The sequence below is a fragment of the Artemia sp. Qi Xiang Cuo genome, chromosome 21 (assembly GCF_049724085.1).
Source record: "Artemia sp. Qi Xiang Cuo chromosome 21, ASM4972408v1, whole genome shotgun sequence".
NCBI classification, from domain to species: Eukaryota; Metazoa; Arthropoda; class Branchiopoda; order Anostraca; family Artemiidae; genus Artemia; species Artemia sp. Qi Xiang Cuo.
The window spans coordinates 43257766-43282183 of NC_142814.1; the positions used below are offsets into that span (position 1 = coordinate 43257766).

Below are 24418 nucleotides of genomic sequence, written 5' to 3' on the forward strand. Positions count from 1 at the left end.
ATATTTGCACATTAAGCGGGGGAGGGATAAAGTATAGCGGGTCTGCCTGAAAAATGCGTTAGGTATAATTATTCTGCATATTATGAAGCAAGGATTGTTTTCTGACTTCAAACTGTACAAATACTTTACCGACCCCCCTTTTTTGCAAACATATAGCCAAAATTGTATATAGTTCCCATCTATTCTGTCACTTGTCTTTGTCTTGTCTCACGCTAAGTTGAAAGAAACGAACTAAGAAACCAATTTGTTTTCGAGTTTTACAAAGCGTTAATTTGAGTGAGTGGCCTATAATACACAAGAAACAAAATTGCTTTCCGCTAGGTAAAATTAAAAACCAAAACCAAAATAAAAATATCAAATTTGGAAAGTCTTATTTCCCACTGGGGGTATTTTCTGGGGGGGGGGTATTTTCTTAGGGATATTTTCTGGTGAAATATTTTCCACGAGGGTATTTTCCATGGAGGGGGGAGAACTATTTTTTGGAGGGGGTATTTCTTAGGGTGGTAAATGCTGGGAGGGGGGGTAAACTCCTAGAACCGGGTGAACCAAGTTTAAGCAAGCAAGGTAAAAGTAGAGTTAGATTAAAAGCAAAACTTGAAAATTATTTGAATTTATTTCTACCCATGTTTGGCTCAATGGAGCTCTTAACTTTTCTTTGAAAAATTCGTTTTGTGGAAAAAGTCTTTAAAATTAATTTGTGTTCGTTCTTTATTGACATTAAATAAAAAAACTTTTTCCACAAAATAATCTTTCAAAGGAAGTCTTCTCAATTACTTGGACCATCTGTCTTGTCTTTTCTCTGTTTACAATTATCCAGGGTCATGATGCAACCTATGCAACCTATTCCAAAATACTTGATAACTTCAATTCAAAATAAAAAAAAAACTAGAAATGAACTCCGTTAAACTAAATATGAGCGAAATAGAATCAAATGATCTGCCAAGCATAAAACTACTACCAATCATCCTCATTAAATAAGTGAAACCCAGAACGAACAGAAATTACAATAAATAACCTAGTCAGAGTCAAAACGAGCAGTAATTAACATGAGTAGGGCTCAAAACCCAGGGCCGTAATTTGATGTGGGGTATGGAGGGCAGCTACCTCTTCAGGACCAAAGCCCTCCCTAGACCTCAGTCTGCCCCTCACCCCAGCAGAAATCTAGATTTTGCAAAAAATATAGTCAAAACTAAGATAAGCCTGCATAATTCAAGTATCCTCAGAAACAGGTCAGTTTTTTTGAATATCTTTGCCTTTATGGTAATATATGGGTAATTTTTCACTTTTCATTGTCATTTTCGCTTAATTTGGGAAAATTTGCTCCAATTCCATCCCTCACAGGATTTTGACGAAATTACGCCACTGTCAAAACCCCTTATGTATTCCAAAGGACAAAACATAATTTGCACCTTACTGAAAAAAAATACAAGTGAATGTGTATTGTCAGTTTAATATACGTTTGCTGATATTTATTCCTATTTATTTACAGTTATTTGTTAAAATCTCTTCAATCTCTAATTTCATCATCATAGATTCTTTAGTTCTGACAATTTTTCCCAAACAAACAGACATATAACCCTTTAACGTCTGATTTGACAGGAAAAGTTGTAATCGCAAGCAAATTCAAAGAATTTTGTTATTATCAAGATCAGTGGTTCTCTGCCTTATTTAGACACTGTACCCCTTTTTACCCACAAAACGTTTTAGGTACCCTTTCTCAGTTAACGGTACTAAGTAAACTATAGCTAAAATATAAATGAAATTGCCAGTCCTAGAGTTAAAGGTTGTTTTATTTTTTATTGGCCGGTCTCGTACCCCCTAAAAAACTTTACTGGGCGTACCCCCAAAGGTACGCGTACCACATTTTGAGAACAACTCATTAAGATTTAAGGTGATTTAGAAGATACATGAAGTCTTATAAAATACTTTCAGAAAGGGAAACTTTTGCTATATTTTTTTTCTTTAACAAAAGAATTGCTTATAGTAAAGAGCCATAAGGATCCAATGTTTTATTATTCATCAAATTGAAAAAATTATTTTTGAGTTGAAAGTAAGAAGCGAAGTCAAACCTTAATATGAGCATAAATTATTCCATATATGAGGGGATTGCTCCCATCCTCAATACCTTGCTTTTCACAATAAAATTGTTTAGTGCTTATGAAAAAGCTTTTTCTTCTAATTAAACGGCCCGTGCGTTTCAAGAGTCATTCTCAAAAAAATTGAGACAAAATTAAAAACCGTCAAGCCTTAGCGTAAAAAGAAACGTATCAAGAAGGAGGGAAACTCAGGGGTAAATCCCCAGCATTTTATGGGGGGGGGCAGTCAACGGAAATCGGATATATAATAATTTTCTTCTCCACATTACTGGGAGAGGGGGAAACTGCCTCCACATGACCCCATCAAACAAAGCCCCTGGGAAAACCCCCTCTATATAAAACTAATCTATGTTCGTACTGAGTTATAACGTCGCTCCTTGCTTTCAGTTGAAAAAAATTATTTTTAAATTTAATTGCTGATCGTTTTTCAAATAATGATGGTAAATGTGGCTCTCCCTGCATGATAAAATTATCTCCTCTTACGGTAAAATCAACCGTATATGGTTCTTTCCCACAGAAAATACCCCCCCCCCCCGCAACTCATTGGTCTACAATCCTTTTCGACTTATAAGAAAAGGTACTAGAACTTTCAATTTCCGATATAGTGAGCACCATCTTAAGCTTTTGCGACCATGAGGCAAAGGTGGGGATGAGGAAGGGATAATCCTTTCCTATAAGGAATAAATTCTGCTCATTTTAAGGTTTAATGTTACCCTTTACTTTCATAGCAACAGCATAGACCAGAAGTATTCCCAGAAATCATAAGGGAGTACATATCAATTTGGCATTTTTGTTTATTTTTTCGTTTCTGTTGCACCCCCCCCCAAAAAAAAAATATTCACTGTCATTTTCACTTAATTTGGATAACTTGGCTCCAGCTTTGTTTGTTATTGTTTAAAAGAAATAGAGTTGTGAGAAAGTCAAACTTTAGCGTAAAGAGCGAGGCGTTGAGGAGGGCACAGCCCCTTTCATATACGGAATAATTTCTGTTCGTTTTAAGTTTTAACATCGTTCCTTACTTTCAGTTAAAAAAACTTGTTTTATTTATTTAATTTTTGAACGTTTTTGAATTAATGCAGGTGTTGATTTTGGCTCACTGTACATGAATAATTAAAACAAGATTTGCATACTAATTTAACTTTTTCTATTAAAAGGCTTTTTTAAAACTTGTGTAATTTTATTTACGAACGTTTTGATCAGTAATAAATATATGTAATTTACGAATTAACTTACATAGCGACATTCTATATTCATTGATTTTTAATACGTATATTAGGGGGTTCGCCCCCTAGTCAATACTTTGCTCTTTAAGTTAAAGTTCAAATTTTGTTCCAATTCCTTAAAAATGACTCCTTAATCTCAAATGCCGTTAATTAGAATAAATAGCTCTTATGAAAGTACTAAAATTCTTTGCTTTGAAGAGGAAGGTATTGACTAGGGGTTGAACCCAATCATATACGTAATATTTTCTGTCCGTTTGAAGCATTGATGGTGCTCCTTACTTTCAGTTGAAAAACTTGATTTTTTTTTTAAATATAATTTCTGATCCTTTTCTTTAATAATGCTTGGAAATGCGGCGCCCCCTTCATAGCAATGTCTCTTCCCCAATGAAAACTTCCTTAATGGAAAGATACTCCCATATAACCCCCGACCCCCCCACCTACCAGAAAAAATCCCCCCTGAAAACGTCTGTATACTTCCCAATAACCAATACTATATGTTAACATTTGGTGAATTTCATACTTTTCAGCCCTCTCCCCAGGAACTCCGGGGGATTAAGTCATCCTAAAAGACATAGTTATCATATTTTCAACCATGCTGAACAAAATGGGTTTCAAAATTTCGATCAGATGACTTTGGGAAAAAAATGAGCGTGGGAGGGGGCCTAGTTGCCCTCCATTTTTTTGGTCACTTAAGAGGTTTTCTAGAACTTTTAATTTTCGTTCCAATGAGCCCTCCCACGATATTCTAGGACCAATGGGTCGATTGGATCACCCCCGGGGAAAAAAAAATAAATAAACACGCATCCGTGATCTTTCTTCTGGCAAAAAATGCAAAATTCCAAATTTTTGTAGATAGGTGCTTGAAACCTCTACAGTAGGGTTTCAGATACGCTGAATATGATGGTTTGATTTTCATTAAGCTTCTCTAGCTTTTAGGGGTCTTTCTCCCTTTTTTCAAAAATCAGCCAAATTTTCTCAGGCGCGTAGCTTTTGATGGGTAAGACTAAACTTGATGAAACTTATATATTTGAAATCAAAATTAAAATACTGATTCTTTTGATGTATCTATTGGTATCAAAAATCCATTTTTTAGAGTTTCGGTTACCATTGAGCCGGGTCGCTCTTTACTTACAGTTAGTTACCACGAACTGTTTGATAGATTTTTTGGGTTTTTCAACTATGCTGAACAAAATGGCTATCTCAAAATTTTGATCAGACGAAATTGGGAAAAAAGGGGCGTGGGAGGGGGCCAAGTTGCCCTCTAGCATTTTTGGTCACTGAAAAGGGCACTATAACTTTTAATTTCCGTTCGAATGAGCTCTCTCTTGATGTTCTAGGGCCAATGGGTCGGTACGATTACCCCTGAAAAAAAAAAAATAAACACACCTCCGTGATCTTTCTTCTGGCAAAAAATACAAAGTTGCATATTTTTGCAGATATGAGCTTGAAACATATGTAATAGGGCTTTCTGATACGCTGAATCTGACGGTGTGATTTTCATTAAAATTCTTTCACTTGTGGGGGATGTTTTTCCCCTATTTCAAAAATTAGGCAAATTTTCTCAGGCTCGTAGCCTTGTATGAGTAATACTAAACTTAATAAAATTTATATATTTAGAATCAGCATTAGAAGCCCATTCTTTTGATACATTTATTGACATCAAAACTCCGTTTTTAAAAGTTTCGATTACTATTGAGCCGTATCGCTTTTTTTATTGTATTTTTTATTACGTATAAGTTATTACGTATATGAGGGGGTTCTCCCCTTAGTCAATACCACGCTCTTTACGCTAAAGTTAAAATTTTGCTTAAATCACAAACCTCTGAATCACAAAGGCCGTTCAATTAGAATAGATAGCCCTTTTGAAAGCACTAAAAAAAACTGTAGCGTAAAGAGCAAGGTATTGACTTGGGGGTGAACCCCCTCATATATGTAATAATTCCTGTTCGTTTTAAGCTCTTATGTTGCTTCTTAATTTCAGTTGAAAAAAGTTGTTTTTTTTTAAATTTAATTTCTGATCGTTTTTAAATAATGCTGGAAAATCCGGCGCCCCCTTCATAGAAATGTCCCTTACCCCAAGGAAACATCCTCCACGGAAAGATTTTCCCGAGTATCCCCCTCCTCCAGCCCCCCCCACCAGAAAAAAATCCTTCATGAAAATGTCTGTATAATTCATAATAACCAATACAATATGTAAACAATGGGCAAAGTTCATAAATTGCAGCCCTTCCCCTGGGAACTGTGGGGGATTAAGTCATCCTAAAAGACATATTTATTATATTTTCGACTATGTTGAACAAAATGCCTATCTCAGAATTTTAATTGGGTGACTTCGGGAAAAAAATGAGTGTGGGAGGGGGCCAAGTTGCCCTCCAATCTTTTTGGGCACTTCAAAAGGGCACTTGAACTTATTATTTACTTTCAAATTAGCCCTCTCGCGATATTCTAGGACTACTGGATTGATAATAACACCCCTGGGGAAATAAAAAAAAAAAACAAAAAAAAAAACACGCAAACATGATATTTATTATAACAAAAAATACAAAATTCCACATTTTTGCAGCTAAGAGATTGAATCTTCTGCAGTATAGTTCTCTAATACGCTAAATCCCATGGTGTGATTTCCATTAAAAATCTATTACTTTTAAGGGGTGTTTCTTCCTTTTTTCGAAAATAAGTCAAATTTTCTCAGGCACATAACTTTTAATGGGTAAGACTAAACTTGATGAAACTTATATATTTGGAATCAGCATAAAAATCTTACTGATTTGACATATCTATTGGCATCAAAATTCTGTTTTTTGGAGTTTTGGCTACTATTGAGCCAGGTAGCTCCTTACTTACAGTTCATTACCATGAACTGTTTGAAAGAAAATACAATTAAAAGTGTATTGTCAGTTCAATATACATACGATAATAGTTATTCCTGAAAATCTTAATAGTATTTGGTCTACAGTCTCTGATCTCATGATCTATGAATTTTTACTTCTGTCGATTTTTACCTAAACAAACAAACATTTCTACAACCCTTGGAGCAAAGTGGAATGGTATCCAAAAGTGTTGCTTTAACATCAACATTGAAAGGAAAACTTTTTAACGCAAGCAAATTGAAAGATTTTGCCGTTAACTAAATGTTTATGGTGATTTAGAAGATAGGTAAAGAAACCCTCTCCTTGCCCCCTTAAACGAATTCCCCGGGGAAATCCCCTTTATATAAGAATAATTTATGTTCGTACTGAGTTATAACGTCACTCCTTGCTTTCATTTGAAAAAAAAATCTTTTTTAAATTTAATTTCTGACCTTTTTCATATAATGCCGATAAATATGGCTCTTCCTCCTTGATAAAATTTTCTCCTCTTGCAGTAAAATCAACCATAGAAGGCTTTTCCCCTCAGAAAACACCCCCCCCCCAGCTCATTGATCTATCAGGACTATCGGCTTTCAATAAAAGTACTTGAAGTCTCAATTTCTGAACTAATAGGCACCCTCTGAAGCTTTTGCAACCATGAGGTGAAAGTGTGAAAGAGGAAAGGACAGCCCTTTCTATACGGAATAAATTCTGCTCATTTTAAGGTTTAGTTTTACTCTTTACTTTCATAGCAACAGCGTACACCACAAATAGTCCCATAAAAATAAGGGAATATATATCAATTTGATATTTATATTTTTTTTGTTTCTGTTGTACTCCCCCCTCCCCCCCCCCCCAAAAAAAAAAATATCCTGGTTACAGCTCTGGAGATTATACTTCAACCTTCATCCTTCTCTCGTCTCTCCCTTAGAACTAATTCTGTATTTATCTGATGGCTCAATGAGACCTAGGATTTGTGGGCATTAAATTGCACCTTTTGGGGTATCTCCCTCCCTCCCAAACTACAAAACAATCAGACCATTGTGGAAGGTGAAGTGCCTTTTTAAGTTTTGCAATTTGTTCATTTCTTACAGATAGTATATATTATTGGGAAACACAGACCCAATTTTCGGGGAAGTTTTCCGAAGGGGGATGGGGTTGTCTTGGGGAATTTTCAGTGGATAGTAAAATTTTTGAAATAATTTTTCTTCAGTGAAGATGTATTTTCTGAGGATATTTTCCTCAGAAAATAATGAATGAAAAGTGAATTCGAGTGAAAAGTAACGGAAGTTTTCTCAGTATCTATACAGAATCTGGGTGCACACAAAAAAAAGACCACATCGAAATAACAAGGCCACCACTAAAAAACATGTTTGTGAGGTGTTGCTCACTCCGTGGCAAAGATTTAAACTTTAGTTTTTAAGGGCTTAGGGAACTAAATCACAGTTTTTTGGAGTTTTTTGGAGCTAGATTAGGTTACGTATTTAAAATAGATAGATAGATAGATAGATAGATCGTGTATTTCAAAAGCCCAAGAGCCATATACACACAAAAATTTATGAAAAATAAAGAAATCACAACAGACAAATTACGAAACACACATTAACATGATACATAGCGAAAAATACCTTATGGTAATTTATCGAGAAAATAAGTTTAATTCCATATAATTAAAAATAATTAATTGTAAAAACTTTTTCTTCTTTCTAATCCCTTCTCTATGTCTGCACCAATACGAAATATTGTGGTTGGATTACTACTTTGTAAAATTTTAGAAAGCAGCAAAACAATCCCATGTAAGTAAATTTCCCTTAAATCAGAGAGCACCGGGCACTTTCGGAGAAAATGGTCCAAATCTTCGTCCTCATCCCTACAAAGAGGACACACATACCGACCATCAAGATGTACTATCCCCCTGTCGAACACCATTTGCTTGCTCTAGATTGGAAGGTAATTCACCCTAAGCTGAATCCATCGATATAAGATCATAGACGCTAAATTAAATTTAAAATAAATTCCCTCTCCAAATCTAGGTTTAACCTGATTATAATGATTCAATGAAGCAGAATTTAAAACCAGCCCTTGCCAATACTGAATTTCTTGACCCACTAAGATAAGTCATACCTGGCTTACTAAATCTGTCGCTAGATCACGGGAGCCAAGACCATCCGTCCGTGAGTAAGCCATTCCCACTTTTTCTAGTAATTACCTAAGTTAGGACGGCAACGATGGTTTCGAACCCTAACCCAACATCTGATAATAAACAGCTCTTACTAGTACATCTTCATTACACCTAAAGAGCTTCAACCAATATCTAAGCATCACAATAGACCTACGTAGTTTTAACGAAAACAGGCCCATATCACCTTTCAGAATCTGTGAATGAGTTGTCTAAAAAAAAACACATATGCTATGCTTTACCCCCCCCCCCTCTCCTAAAGTGTAAATATATAGCCCATTGTTGCTTCTAAACTATTATATTTTCGTCCCATTTTGTTTTATTTCATTTGAATTAACGACACTCCACTTCTCGCGTGTGTACCTAGATTCTAAACAAGTACCGTTGTTTCTTATGAAAAAGAAAGCACGAACTTGACAGCTGATAGTTAAAATTCGGGATTTGCAGGTTGCACAAAATATCTTCAAAGTTTTCCAATAACAAATCCTATCTGTAAGCAGTGGACAAATTATAAACTTAAAAAGGCCCTTAAACTTCTACAATAGAATCCTGTGAGTATTCTGCAGTTAGGGAGGGAGGGGATATCTCAAATGGTGTATTTTAATGCCAAAACATCATAGTTCTAATTGAACCATCAGATAAATACAGAATTAGTTCTAAGTGAGAGACAAGGGGATTGCGGAAGTAAAAAACAATGTATAATCACCAGGGCCATAATAAGAATTTTTATTTTGGGGGGGACAAAAGAAACTTTAAAAAATGTATCTGGATTACTTTTTGGTCTGCTTACTAGGAATATTTCTGGTCTACGCTGTTATCATGAAATTAGAGTATCATTAAATCCCAAAATGAGCAGGATCTATTTCATATGGAAGGGGGACTGCCCTTCGTCATCTGCAACTCCACCTTGTGATCACTGATACTCTGGAGGATGCTGATTAGATCAGCAATTGACAGCTCTAGTCCAAGGGCGGATCGATAGCAAAATCTTGGTGGGAGGGTGGGGCAATGTGACAAAAGCGCCAATGAGCAAAATCTTTGGGGGGGGGGGGGCAATGCGACAAAGGGGCCAATAATTGACCAAATATACAAATTTATTCTAAAGGAAGAGTGAAAAAAAACAGGGAAAGAGGACGCCAGAAAATCGTGGGGGGGGGGGTGGTTGACTTCAAGAAAAATTTTACACGGGGGGAAGTTTGCCTGAATTCAGAAGCAAAATTGTCTCATTTACCTCATGAGAAGTAATCCATGAAGAACAATCATCAGTAATATTTCTCTGGTGTAAAATTTTTCACACAAGAAACTTCCTGTTGAAGGGGATGGACCTTTGAAAAATGTTCAACATAGAGGTGATTTTTGGTATGAATTAAAAAAAAGATCATAAATAAAGTTAAAAACAAGTATTTTTTCGAGTTAGATTATGTTCAGAAGAATTTTTCGTCCAGAATAGTGAACAAGATTTTTTTTTTTTGGGGGGGGATGGGTATTTGCAGTGAGCATGAACTTTTACGAGGTAAAATTCATGGGGGGACTATCTTACGTGTCGGAACTTTCCTTGGGGGAGTTTTCCTTGGGGAAATTGACATGAATGGGGAGGTGTGTGTCCCGTTATTATTCGAAAACGATCAGAAATTAAATTTTAAGAAAAACTATTTTTTAAACTGAAAGCAAGGAGCAGCTCTAAAACTTAAAAAAAAAAAGAAAATATTATATTTTTGCGGTGTCTCCTCCTCAATACCCTGCTCTTTACGCTAAAATTGAACCTTTTTTCCAAAGTCTTAAAAAGGGCCTCCTGAATCAAATTTCCCAGTTAATAGTGTATGACATGTGAAAGTTTGCTAAGCATTCCTGATTTTCAGGGCAAGTTTATTCAAATTTTTAAAATAAGAACTACTTTTTAACCAACCCTCTAGATTAATAAAAATACTGTTTGCTAGAATTCTTATTGAAACAACCTGTTTTGGTATTTTATTGGAACAACACAAACAGTGGAAAATATCCCCCACCCAAATTATCTTAAATTAGTGCTACCGGTCACTGATTTTCACTGCGAAGGACACATTAAAACCTGTATATGGGATAATCTGCAGTAACTGCAAATGTTTATCTAGACCAGTGAATGTTTGACACATCCAAAATTAGACTTCAAAATAGCACTTAAAAATAAGAGATTCGCGTCTCATATGCCATCTTCTATTCAAAGTACAAACTCCATAACTCGTAATTAGCAGACCCATATATACGATGGATATGTCTTTGTATCCTTGCCAAAAACCAAAACAAGAGACATTCAAGTTTTGTGACAGAAACCAGTTTTTGACGTAGTGCCTAAACGTGCCGCATTTCCATAGAGTCATTTTTGGTTTAGAATTGGCATGTCATCACCTTCGTATTAGCTTAAGAAACAAAACAAGTCTTGTGACGTCAGCTGTTAAACATGCCCCTTTTCGACAAGAATTCATTTTTGTTTCTATGCGGCCATGCCACATCAAACCTGTTTCAAACATGCCACAAAGCGGCTGATCCTGTTTTCGTCCGACCCTATCTGCTCATTCGAAAATAAACTGTTTTCTAAACATAAGGACATACTTTTTTCGTAGTTACGACTAGACTGGAGAGGAGTGGATGTACAAAGCTGAAAATCACCAGTAGCCCTGTGTGCATTGGATGTTGGTTCGAAGTCTGCATGTGAAACTTTGGACGGCATTTCTGGATAAGGATTTCTGTCATTGCAGATTTGTGTCTTTAAGTGTTTTGTTGTTGACGGAGAATACAGTTGAACTTCTTTGTTTTGATTGAAGGAAAACTGTGAGTGACCAAGAAGAGAACTATCTACAGTAGTCATTTGTGAAAACACAGTCGTCCCCCCAGAGACTGAGAAAGACCTAGAGTTCTCCTTTGTTTTGCAAGACAGTGAATGAACTGATTGTTCTGAGATATGCTCAATATGATTTGCAACAGATTTAGCAATATCTGAGGTTGAGGGAAGCACCTGCATTTTGTCAGCAGAATCTGACCCTTGTCCTCTCAGCTGCAGTTGCAAGTCTACCACTTGTTGTTGTGTGCAAGTAAGGTGGGAGGTAGACTGTAATGTTGAAGACAATGTTTGAGACTGACTTTGAGAAAATTGTGGCTTATACTGATTTAGTAGCAACACATTAAAGTCCGTACTTTCCATAGCTTGCAATCGACAAACTATTTCAGCCATGGCTGGGCGACCGTCCGGAGAAAATGAGCAACAGTCCCGAAACAGCTTCTGAAGTGAGCAAACCATGCTTTTATGACATGGCAGCATTCTTTGTTCAATTCGATCTTTTAAAATGTCTTTATTTTGGATTCCATCGCGCTCATACGGATAGTCTGAGCCATAATCATGCAACTCATACAAAAAATACCAAAGGCAAAAACATCAGATTGCTTGGTCGGGTTTCATGAAATAAGTCTTTCTGGGCTAAAAAATGACAAAGTCCCCCCATATGTTTCGTTGCAGGAACTAAAGTGGGTAGACGTATGTGTTAGGGATGTTATAATTTCGAATCTACTTTCACCAAAATCAGTGACCTTAAATAGCCAAGAATCGGGTATGGAGGGATCTTCAGTGACAAGAACATTTTGGGATTTTAGGTCACCGTGAATGATTCGTTTTTTATGCAAGTATTCAAGCCCGTTTGCAGTTTTTCTACTGCATTCTAAAAACAAAGGTGCTACCATACTTTCCACAACATAGTTAACGTAAAAAAAATCCAATAGACTTCTAACGCTATGGATAACGGTACTTTTTGAACCAAATACTAAACTTTTTCTACAATATTCTAGACCAATTGTTGACGCTTCTAGACAGACAAATATTAGCTCTACTATATTCCTGTGAGCCGCTCTTCTGATAGCATTTGCTTCCTTCACGACTTTCTGTTCATATTTTACACTGCCACTACAACCAAAATATATGTTTAAAATTATTTCTTTACCCCTCTAATCACAAATTGAGATGGTAGAGAATTTTGATTCTGCTACCTTGGATTTTACGTTTGGGAGATCTTCTTTGGCCAGTTGTAGTTCAACAGGGAGAGAGGATTGTCTCCGAGATGCAAGCTGCCCATCAGATCCAAGATTGAATATGAAAGGAGATGGCAGGTCTAGAATGATAAAAAAGAGCTTTGAACAATAGCTTCATGTCGTATATTGGGGGTGAGAGCTATAGGAATGATCGTCCCCCTCCCAAAATTTACTAGTGGGTCATAAATGACATTAAATTAAACATTATCCAGGCTGAGGGGGGATTTAGATGTTCTTTTAACTCATTTTCTTACTTAAGACTGTTCAAATATCCTAGGATTTATTATCAGTGGTGTAAATAAGAGTAAATGAAGGGTAAAAAACTAAATAATGGAAACTGTAGGGACAAAAGAATTATGGTTGCGTTCCGTTTCAAAACATCCAAAATAAACTTATTCTAGAGTGATTTCTTCCATTATATGTGGTTTTTGGACACACTGTTAAATAAGCAGCCACCAAATATGCGCTATTAGTAACAAAAGCCGATAGAAACAGCTTGGTCTAGAATATGCCACGGATAGGGGCTACCCAATAATTTTGAAAATTACTAATCGTAGAGAAAAACGGCTTGGCGGATATGGATTGAATTTTTTACTACTAAATTGTACTAGTGGTTTTTCTGCTACGTCCTTTTAATGGCTTCAATTTATTTTTCTACATTCAACTCTCCCATTCTCTTATTCACTGTGTACCTATCTACTTTATAGTAGGATAAACAGCAGAAGAAGCATAGAAGGAGAAGATATAGTAAAAGCAGCGGCGAGGCTCAACTTTAACAGAGGAAAAAATATACTTAGGCTGACTTCGTTGTTCGCGATACCGTTAAAATGAACGTTTTGAACCAAATCGTATTAAAAATTTTGAGCTTATATACCTGCTTTATAAATGATCTTAGATTATGTGTATCAAAAGCCTGCTTAGGGCAAACTTTTAAACAAAATGATGGAACAGTGCCAATTATATTGGAAAACGTTATATTTTCACTGTAAAAATACATAAAAGAAGGTGCCGATTTTCCATGACTAACGATTTTCCATGAATTGTGATACGTTCATCGAGCCGACGGATCAAATCTAGATGCTATAAGAGCCCTTCCGTATAATTGATGGTTGTGTGTCACGAATTTGAATAATCGGTCATAATAAAATAATAGTTTTAAACAAAAAATATCCCAGACCAAAATTTCAAAATGTGAAGTCAGTAGATAATGATCAACAACCTTCCTTTTTCTTAAATTTCTTCTTTTACAGCAGTCTACTGTAGTTTAGACTTAATAAAAATATCTATAAATCGATAATAAAAAATTTACTCCTTACCAAGAACAGTGTTTTCAGGTGTCTTGTCAGTATCCATTTTTTTATTCACTATGGTTCATTGTTGAAGCACAGTGGATTGATGGTTTGCTTAGCAATACAGGACCAAGAGTTTGACACCACCTTAGCAGGGTTGGGTGACAGGCTTGCTATATGTCCCTGTATAAATAAAATAGCAGCTTAAATGTTGATTCGGTGCTCTATGCACCAATAATGGCTCTGCACGATATTTAGCTACTTATTTTTATGGTTTGCAAGCGCAAGGGAGGAAACTTCGAGACTCAGTTCCAGGATAACGCACAGCCTGAAAAAGAAAAAAGTTGCAATAGTTTTCACTGATTCATCTAAGCAATCATTTCCAAAGTAAATAATCGCGTTTGTAAAAGTGTAATTTTTTTCACTGATTAACCTAAGCCCTTATTTTAAAATTAAATAAGTATGGCTGCAGGAGTAGAAAAAAAACATGAGCATGTTGACAACATGCAACCAAAAACATGGAACAGAAAAATGGAGGAGGAAGTCCAATTAAGAATTAAATCAGTTCAATCAAGAATTAAAATGAAGTTGGTAGACTGTGATGAAACAGTTAAGAGCCATGGCTAATTGTAAAAAACTCCAAGACACATAGTCTGAGTAAGAGGCAAAGATGGCAAAAACTTTTTCCAGTATTGAATAAAAATTACATAATTTCACATGTTGGTAGATATTCTACCATTCATCCATACATCCTTAGGTAGATAGTAATAGAATAAGGGTAATTCAAGTAGTCTATGAGTTCTTATGAGCCCTTTAAAGGCCAGTGGAGACCCCAAATAAAAGGTTTTCATAGATTTATGACTGTCCACAGGAGCTTGAATAGTTGGGAATTGAGATTGTTCTCCATATATGTATATAGCGTTTTAAACCTGAAGACCTTGTTATCTGATGTTCAGACTATTTTCGACAAAATGGCAATCTAAAATTTCTATCAGATGCATTTGGGGAAGACTTGAGGCAACTAGTTGCTTTGTGTTCACCTTCGACTTTAAAGAAGGATGCTATGACTTCTGATTTTCAATTGAATCCACATCCGAATTATACACTCATATATAACTATCTTATAACTTTGGTTGAAAGCATTTGGGGAAAAAACCGATTTGTAATTTCCAAAGACATAATTAATAGACCTTTCAACACTATACAGAACAAAATGGCTATCTCAAAATTTTGATTGAATATAATTGGGAAAACGATCGACGGGGGGGGGGGGAGGGATAGGCTGGTGGTCCTCCAATCCACTTTCGATTATGAATCTCATTACTTGAAACTCAAAAAGCGCACTAAAACTTCCGACTGGCAATACAATGAGTCCCTTCCAAATTTTATACAACCGCCCTTTCTATATAAACCTTATATGCCCCAGGGCATAACTTACAACCCTTGCCCTGAGGGCTCTGCAGGGGGAGGGGGGTCATCCTCAAAGATTTGATTTTTAGACCTTTCGAATACGTTGAACAAAATGGCTATCTCAAAATTTTGATTGGATGTGTTCGGGGAAAGGGTGGGCGTAGAAGGAGTGTTAGTTGCTATCCAATCACTTTCGACCATCAAAAATGGCAAAAGCTCTTCCAATTTCTAATCAAATTAGCCATATTTTAAACTTCTACGACAACTGCTTCGATACGAAGTGCCCTGGTCTAGAAAAAAACATTGTGCCCCAATCGCTCTTTACTTAGGCAGTGTTATTGTGCTGCCTATGATAAGATAAAACTTCAATTTGGATTTTAACTTCAGAGTACAAAAAAAAAACAAATTAAAAGCAGATGGAAACTCTTATGTACAGAAATACTTACGATTGAAAGAGATAAATAATTAAACCTCAGCGCTGCAGTGTTTTATTTTTATTTCTTCTCTAATAGTTTCCTTCTCATCAGCTCAGCGATGCAAAATTTCGTACTTTTTTGGTCATTGTCGCATTGTGTCGCGTACAACGCAGAAATTTTTTTACTTTAGCACTAAAAATTGCTTCGAACACACAATTTTTGTCAATTTTAGCTCTTTAGGAATTGACCAAGATGGCAGTCTTGGTTTTCAAAGGCTCGGGATTGTTCATTCACTCTAGCGTATTTTGTTTTCAAGTTTTAGTGAAGCATTCTTCCTTTCATACCCAAAACAGGGTTGCCACCCTGACCTGGAAGAATTTACTAAATCGTAGAGGAGAAATTTACTAAATCGCATCTGTTTTTACTAAATGCTCAAACAAAATTTTGCGCACGTGTGGCTACGCCGCACGCGCACCCTCAAGTCTCAATTTTTACTATAGAAAGTTAATCAATACGCTTTCCACAATCCTTTTACCCTTTTTTCTTCTTTTTTTTCTCTTTTCCTCTTTTCTTTTATTTTCAAAGTATGATTGAAAATTCCGGAAACTTACAAGTTCATATATATATATATATACATATATATATATATATATATATATATATATATATATATATATATATATATATATATATATAATATATATATATATATATATATATATATATATATATATATATATATATATATATATATATATATATATATATATATATATATATATGTTACATTTGTACTTACTTTTAATTTCTCTCAGCAGGCTCCTTTTTTCTCAATAAAAATTTTTAAATTGAGGAGATTCTCCTAATCACCTTGGGTGGTTGGCTCTTGTTTTGATTCCAATAGATTCCCAATGATCAGAAATCCAAGTGTCATTATAGCTTCATTTTTAGTTGGTAAGATTTGATACATAGAAAGCTGATTTTGTCAACCTTTAGACGCTGGAAGTGAATTGTCTGTTTATGAAAATAGGTGACTGCTTGTCTGTTTCTGAGACAGACAAGAAAAATTGTAAATTGTCATATGTTTACGACAATTTTTTTTCCCTGAATTCAAGGAAAATAAAAAAAAATTTTGTTTACTTTAAATCATAACTTTTTACTAGTTTTTACTAGATTTCGGGAAATTTACTAGATCCTCTAAATTTACTAGATTTTTTTTTACTAGATCTAGTAAAATCCTACTGACGGTGGCAACCCTGACCCAAAATGGCGACGATTAGCGTTGCCAAAGCTTTGAGATAAAGCGAAAGCTTTGAAAAAAGCGCATTAATTGTACCAGTTTTCCGACCAAAGCTGTACCACAAGAGATTAATTTGTACCATCTGAACTAGACCCCGGCGCCCCGCCAGTGGATCGACCGAACGCCATAGACGAGAGGCCCAGTCAACCGCCGCTGAAGGGTCGCAACGCCACCGGCGTGCCGCCGCTGGCAGAGGCGGTGGCGTTATGTTGACTTTAAATTAGTTTTGCGGCAATTCTTTGTTGCGTCAACAGCAAAGTCGGAGCTTTTCCTTCTCGTGTGGTATAGTATTTCGATTTTTCTGATTAGAAATGAAGCATGGATTACACTCCCCGAATTTTCGGGTATTTCCCTGAAAATCTATGCGTCACCACGAAAAAAAAATTTGGTTCCCCGAATCCCCGAAAATCACGCAATCACAGTGCCACCCCTAGCGATTTATCACCAATGACTTTCCCTGAGAAAATATTACATTGCATACCATAATTCTTTTCTCTTGTTCGTCAATTTTTGTCTCGTTTGTTACTTTGCATAAAAACCAGACAGATGCAAAATGCAATTGCAAATGTTGCAATATACACAGTTCTTCATATGTTGACAAAAAAAGTATCGTCTTTATGGAATGAGTTTAAATCATTTCGAATGCAGTTTTCCAAACATTATTTTATACATCATTCGTAGTCAAGAATTTTATTTTCAAGTTCAATAGAATTGTAAAACGCATTCACTACTATACAACTTCAGCGTTCAGTTGGATTTTGAAATTGATAGCCGACAGGTTGTTTCTACAGCTGAATTATAAGTTTGCAGATTTTTTTTTCTTTTGCTGTTTTTAGATAAGATTTTCTTAATGTTTAATACTCAACTGTCGAATGCCTGATAGAAAATACAGTCTTCTTCCTGCAACATTTTTACCCCACCCCCCAAAAAAGCGTTCTATTGAGAAAAAATTTAGTTATAGACTAAGCTATGTACAAAGTGGGGGAATTAAAGATCGAAACGGAAGTTACCCCAAAAATATGATTCATAAATAAATTGTTAATTATTGTCTATAGGAAGGGCATAGGGGGCTATCATTTTAAATGATAATACCTCTTTTTTTTATTGAAAGCAGGGATGGCAAAAAGATAATTATTTTGATTAAGTGGAGACAGAAGAAAGTAATATCAAATTCCCTGGGAAACCATTGAAATACTTTGATAGACCCAGGGCCTCCCATTGGGACTTGTTCATTGTCTTAGGTATATTGCGATTTCTCATAGGCTACTGGCCTAATTTGGCTTTTGTGTGTACTCTCTTTTAATTAGATTTTTTGGATTTTATTGAATGCCACGGCAAATCTATGATTCAGTTTTCCAATAATTTGAGGTATATCTGAATAATTTCGACATTTTTGTTGTTGTCTTTGTACCCCTTTACTCAAACCCTCATTTTTTTTTTCAAGGAACACTAAGCTGTTTAGCATTATTTTGCGTGTTTGTTAGAACCATATAGTGGCCTAGTTAATTATTAAGTCAATTATTTTTCTAATGTAAAGCTGAGACGGTATCCTATCAAGGTGGTATCCAGAAAGGGGGGGTAGGGAGGTATTACATTTAAATGATAATATCTCGAAATATTTTTTTGAAAGCGGGGATGCCAAATTTAATTTTTTTTTTAATTTAAAGCAAAGAAGGCATCCTATCAAAGTAGTATCCAGAGGGGGGGGGTAGTGAGCTATCCTATTTAAATGATAATACATCGATTTTTTTTTAAGCAGGGATGCCAATAAGTTAATAATTTTTTTTATTTAAAGTAGAGACGGTGTCCTATCAAGATGGTATCTAGAGGGGGGGGGATAGGGAGTTATTATATTTAAGTGAGAGTGCCTTGATTTTTTTTTATTGAAAGCAGGGATGCCAAAAAGTTGAAAAGTTGACAAAAATTAACAAGATTTTCGTGAGTTATACTTGATACAGCACTTGTATAGTTTTATCGTCCAAAGAGAAAGGGACATATACGTCCAACCCGTTTTTTTCTTATTAATGAAACGGGTTTAATTTGAAAACATTCATTCATAAGTACCAGGCAGATTTACACTAAAACCAATTGGTGTGACGAAAGCGATATCGACATCCATACCTAACGTTGCGCTCGAGTGACAATGGCGCCCTTGGTCCAGTGCCCAAGTTACATTAAAAGACCAGGTCATAATATAAGTTTTCAATTTGGGAGGTTCAAGGAGGAGTCTTTGACAGTCATATGACCTCAGGGTACTAGATGTTGCAACGTTCTTACGTACCTAGAGTGGTTTAAAAAATTCGATCACCCCACAAATGATTATCAAAAATATGCACAAATATAACAAATGTAACATTTGGAATATTATAACACTTTTTCAAAGTTTTGAAGAAAAGCAAAAAAGGATAAATACCCCTAGCTACGCTTGAAAGCTATTTTAAAAAGAAACTCTTTGGAGATCTCGATGGATATGACCATAGCAGAAGCTTTGAGCCTGGGTGGGGATCAAAGAAGAGTCTTTGAGTATTTTGACCACAGGTGACTTATTGTTGCGACTTTCTTAAATTTGGTAATTTATGTGAGCATTTGAAAATCAAAGCTTAAACTCAATAACTAATACTAAGTGTCCTAACATTTTGCTTGGATTAAAACTGACGAACTAGGAAGAAAATCTCAACATCTTCCTGGAGCTACTTCAGTCTGCATATTATTTCATTAATTACATTTAAACGGATTTTTTACCTAAGAAAATAGCTGGCACTTCATTTTTCTTCATACCGAATAAACCATTAAGTATTTTTTGTTTCATTGTAATTGAAGTGTTCTCACGAGAAGTGTTCATCATTATTTTTAAATTTGATAAATTTACTCCTTTTAGATGCAGTTTATAATTTGACTGATATAAGGTATTTATGGGTTTATAGTTTGGAATGAATCTCCAAAAGAAAAAAATTAATAGTATCCAAAAGAGCAGCCAAAAGCAATAAAAAAGCAGCAGTTCAGCCCTAGCCTACGTGACATATATTCTATAAAGAAGCCAAAACAAACTTTAAAATGCATTTTTTAAAAATTGTTATTAAAAACCAGTTTTTAATACAGGAAGGCTTTTCAGGAATCCAAAAGAGCAAAAAAAAAAACAATCAATATCAAAATCACCCATTTCAACTGTTTTAAAGGTGACAAAACAGATATAGGCAAAGGGAATTATGAAAAAATTAGGCTTCTAAGTTCAAAGTAATATTCAAAGTTTTTACGCAGATAACTGACGAATTTTGTGATACGGTATTTGAAGTTTTGTATGCAGCAATGGTCGATGAAAAAAAAAACTGGTAATTTTGATAATTATTTATGTTAAGAATAATAGATACTTCAGATACTTCATACCTAATAGATACTTCAACCACTCGTATTATGCAAGAGTTTTGAAACGCCACAGCCATTTCGTTTCTACCAGATTTCTACTCCTCTTGATGAGTAACGAAGAAGATTTCCAGCCACCAGCCAGCCAGCCAGTGACTTATGAATTTTTTAACTCATGAATAGGCTCGAATCTGATGTAAATTTAAGCTGTGATTTGAGAAAGCCTGATGAAAACATCAATGTTTGCAGTCAACATTGATCGCGTGGGGGGCGCGCCACCGACATCTTACCAGCGGCGCGGTGGCGGTGTGCTGTTTTGGCCCCGCCGCCACCGGTCTTCCCTCATATGCGCGGCGCCGGCATCTAATATGAACAGTAAGCTAAAAATTCGCAGCTCGCGTCGCTTTGTGACTTTCGCCTGTAGTTATGTTTAATTTATTTGGCTGAAAACTGAGAAAACGTTCTAGGGCAAGGGCAGGAAAAATAAACCCAAGGCAGTAGCAATATCATAGCTTGAAATATCAAGAATACTTTTATAGAATTTCTCAGCTTAACAAATTAGCAGTCCCACACCGCTAAAATAATTTTTGAAGAAAGTTTCAGTAAAATTTTCTAACAGCGTCCTAGAAGCTGATTGTTAGGGTTAATCCTTTCTTTCGAAATTTTGGGCATTAAAGCGAATAATGGATAAAGTAGGAAGGCCAATAACTTAGTGTCAACAACTTATAATCTACGTGTAGGATGAGTAATGAGGGCCAGAAGTTACAAACAAAACATATCTAACAGAAGTGTTTCAACTACATTGCACAAAAAATCAGGTTAAACAGTAGAAAGGTAATAAAAGTATAACATTAAAACAAACGGGACATTTGCGCTAGTTGGTCATTTTTTGTGCTGCTTCTTCTTGTAGCCCAGCTTTTTCATATTCCCTTCCACAGTATTTACTCTTTGGATACAAAACCATTTTCAAGGATGGTTTCCAATTCTTTGAGACAATCCGTTTTGCACTGAGAAGCCCGTTCCAGGTGGTGAAACCGAGACGATTTCTAATGCCGGTTTTGTTAAGGTTGACAGCTGAGAAAGTTCGCTCAGCAGCCGTGGAAGTGTGTGGGAGAACAAGTAGGCTTAAAGTGAAACGCCAGAGCAGAGGAAATCTCTTCCACTCTTGAACGATATCTTCCAGTTCATTGTCACTCAGTAAATTCGGAAACTGGGCCACTAGCGGTGCCAGGGTTGGTTGATTTTTCTTTACTCTCCTAGCATAGCTTAGATGAAGCCTATCAAAGTTTCTTACCGATGAATACCTGGATTTGAAAAAACACTTTCTCATCTCATCACAGAGCACAATAAAACATTTGCTACACTCTTTTTTAAACTCAACTGCAGCAGATAGAGATGCCTTTTTTTTTTACAAAAATAACTTCCACTTGGCTCCCACATTCCGCGTCTTTGATATCGACGTAGTAGTTAGTGTCATGTGGGTTTATGAGGCCAGAATCACTTTCCTTGGTAAAACTAGGCAAGAAAAAGTGGGATGCTATTGTCTTGTACTTTTCAGAAAAACGATTATAGACAAGATGAATCTGGCCGTCTTCTGCCTGAAATTGCTTGTTTAGGTCTTCGATATATTTCAAAATATACACCAGGAAGGAAAAGTAAGACTTGAAAACCACTCACAGTAGAGTTTTAGTAAGGCAGTGGCCTTCCCTGGCTTGTTGGCTTCTTTAAGACTTTCCGCACGAAAGAATAAAGTTAAGCAATCCCACTGCTCCAAATATCGAGCTACAACGGCTTGTCAAGATAACTGTAAGGAGGCCTTATTTTGGGTAAATTTCGTAACCCAATTTTATTAAAGCTTGGAATTCCCTTTCGCTTCATAGATCAGAAAAATAGCGACAATTTCAAATTAGCTTGAATATGAAAATAACTTCTCTTTGCGTAACTAGTCATAAATCTTGTAGTGACACTCCTTTGTCCAAGAATCAAACGAACTTTGAACCCGTGATAAATATTTTTAAGACCTAATTTAGACCAGTTTTGCAAGGCCTTGAAAGACTGGACAAGAAACTACTTTTAAAGAAAAGTGGTTGATTGGCTAGGAGGGAGGGAAGGTCGCTAAACGGATCAAGTAGCAAAAAGAATATAACTTACGGATGAGAGACAAATCGGGGTAGTTTTGCGAATTGTCAGCTTAAGAATTTCCAAGCCTTTATGTCCAGATATTTTCAATTACATTTTCCCTGCTAAAGTTAAAGCTTAATAAAGGTCCAAGGAATACACAGCCCTTTTCAAGAAATAATAAGAGAATCTCTTGGTTTGGGTGAATGAAAATTGAATTAAAATCAAGTACGGTTATTCTTAGCTTAGCTCAAAAATAGTTTGAACTAAAGGATTTTAATAACCCAGAACTCAAGCCTTGACTAGCTGTTCAAGTGTAACCTTTTTAAGTAGAAACAGTCGATAGCCTAGAATTAACTTAATCTTTTTCTTTTCGGTAAACATTGGTGGATTGAACAAGTAGATCATTAGACGTTAGGTCTGAACCTAGAAGAGGTTCAGAAATATTCAACATAATCAATAGAATATTTTTCTTTTGATCTTCTTTTGTAATAAAAACCAGTTGTCACTGAATTCTGAATACCAATTTGTTACCCAAGCCTCAGTTTGTAAAACACTACAAAATTTATTAGCCCTAATAGTAGGAGCAACCGTACAACTAGTCGCAGCGGTACTCAGGTCCGGTGCAACTTGTCGCAGCGGTTCTCGGGTTTAGTAAAACTGGTCACAGCGGTACTCAAGACCGGTACAACGGGTCACAGAGGTACTCAAGTTCGGTTCAACTTTCATTTAAGTGAGGGAGGATTAATTAAATTGATAAAATTTATTAGAATTTAGTCCTCTGTTCCTCACAAGAAAGTGTGTGTTCAGTTTTCCAAACCTATCCAAGACAGAAAAGTTTGAAAAAGTGTTCATTAAAGAAATTTTTAAACTTAAAGGGAAGCTCAGACAGCCTTTTATCTTCCTAAGATTGTTTCTTTCTTCTCCTTTTCTTTCTCTTTGCTACAAGTTCTAGCGTCCGTATCATCTGTAGCTTGCTTAAATCCTTTTTAACACTAGTGTCATAGTTAAATCATCTTCAAAAGAATAAGCATACTATTAGCCTTGAGGGTTAATTTAAATCGAGATATTGAGCTAATTCTTATGCAATTTATAAACTAACTCATTTTAGTAGTTTTAAACAATTTAAAGGTTCAAAACATTTCCTTATTAAGAGTTTATAAGGATAGAACAATCATGAGTTCAAATGAAAAAAAAATCAAAGAGTTAGAAATTGCAGTACAACAAGCACAATCTAGAATAAACGCTGTAGAAGGGCAATATAGAGATGCCACAGTCACAAGTAGGCTTCAAAACCTACTTGTGGAGCAAGCGCCTCCCATCTCGTTACTGACATACCCAAAGGAAATCCATTCATGGATTTCCACCCTTAAACAAATACAAAGAAGTTTAGGGAAAGATGATATTGCTATGATAAATTAAGCTCTTTGTTATGCTCGAGGAGAAATACAAAGGTTCGCAACGAGCTTAGATATTCCTAAAATAAAAGATTTAGACCATTTAGAAAAACTTTTAAAAGAAGCCTTTTTACATGAAAAACCAGCCGCTCAAAAACTACAAGAACTGCTTTCAGATAAACAACGACCATCTGAGTTGGTATTTCAATTTTACTCCCGAATTAGTAGAAAGGCTTTAGAGTATGCAAAAAATGCTCCTGGTATAATGGCAGATGACATAACTATTAGTATTTTTAAAAGTGGTATGCTCCCATTAATTGGAAGGGGATTTCATGAACAAACTAAAGCAACAGACGATAAAGATAAATTACTAACACTAGCAATGAGATTTGAATCCGTCGGTTTAATACATACAGACTCCTTAGCCTTGTACTCGGGAGCAATGGTAGTTGACTCAGGAGACAAACCTTCCCCTGGAAGACAAAGAGATAACTCCAGAGTAGAATTTCAAAACGTAGGAAATTATAGAAACAACCCAAAGAAACGTTTTAACTACAGAGATTCTAGCCTTTTTAGAATAGAAATGTCAAGACCCATTAGGGGTAAAAATTCCAGGAATAAATTTATTGGAATAAGAAATGCTCACATAAAATGCTCAATTTGCGGGGGTCCACAAAGACAATTAGAATGTGAAAAACCTCCAACCTGTATCCGCTGTGATGAAA

The 24418-nt window shown here is 35.7% G+C and overlaps 1 long non-coding RNA gene across 1 annotated transcript; it reads right to left on the reverse strand.

Moving 5' to 3' along the window:
• Window positions 1-11813: 11813 nt before the first annotated feature.
• LOC148939594 (uncharacterized) lies at window positions 11814-15584 on the reverse strand. The gene is made up of 3 exons (XR_016143553.1): window positions 15549-15584; window positions 13720-14020; window positions 11814-12483 (listed from the first exon to the last, which is right to left on the reverse strand). It is a non-coding gene; the product is annotated as an uncharacterized LOC148939594 (long non-coding RNA).
• Between the last annotated feature and the right edge of the window lie 8834 nt (window positions 15585-24418).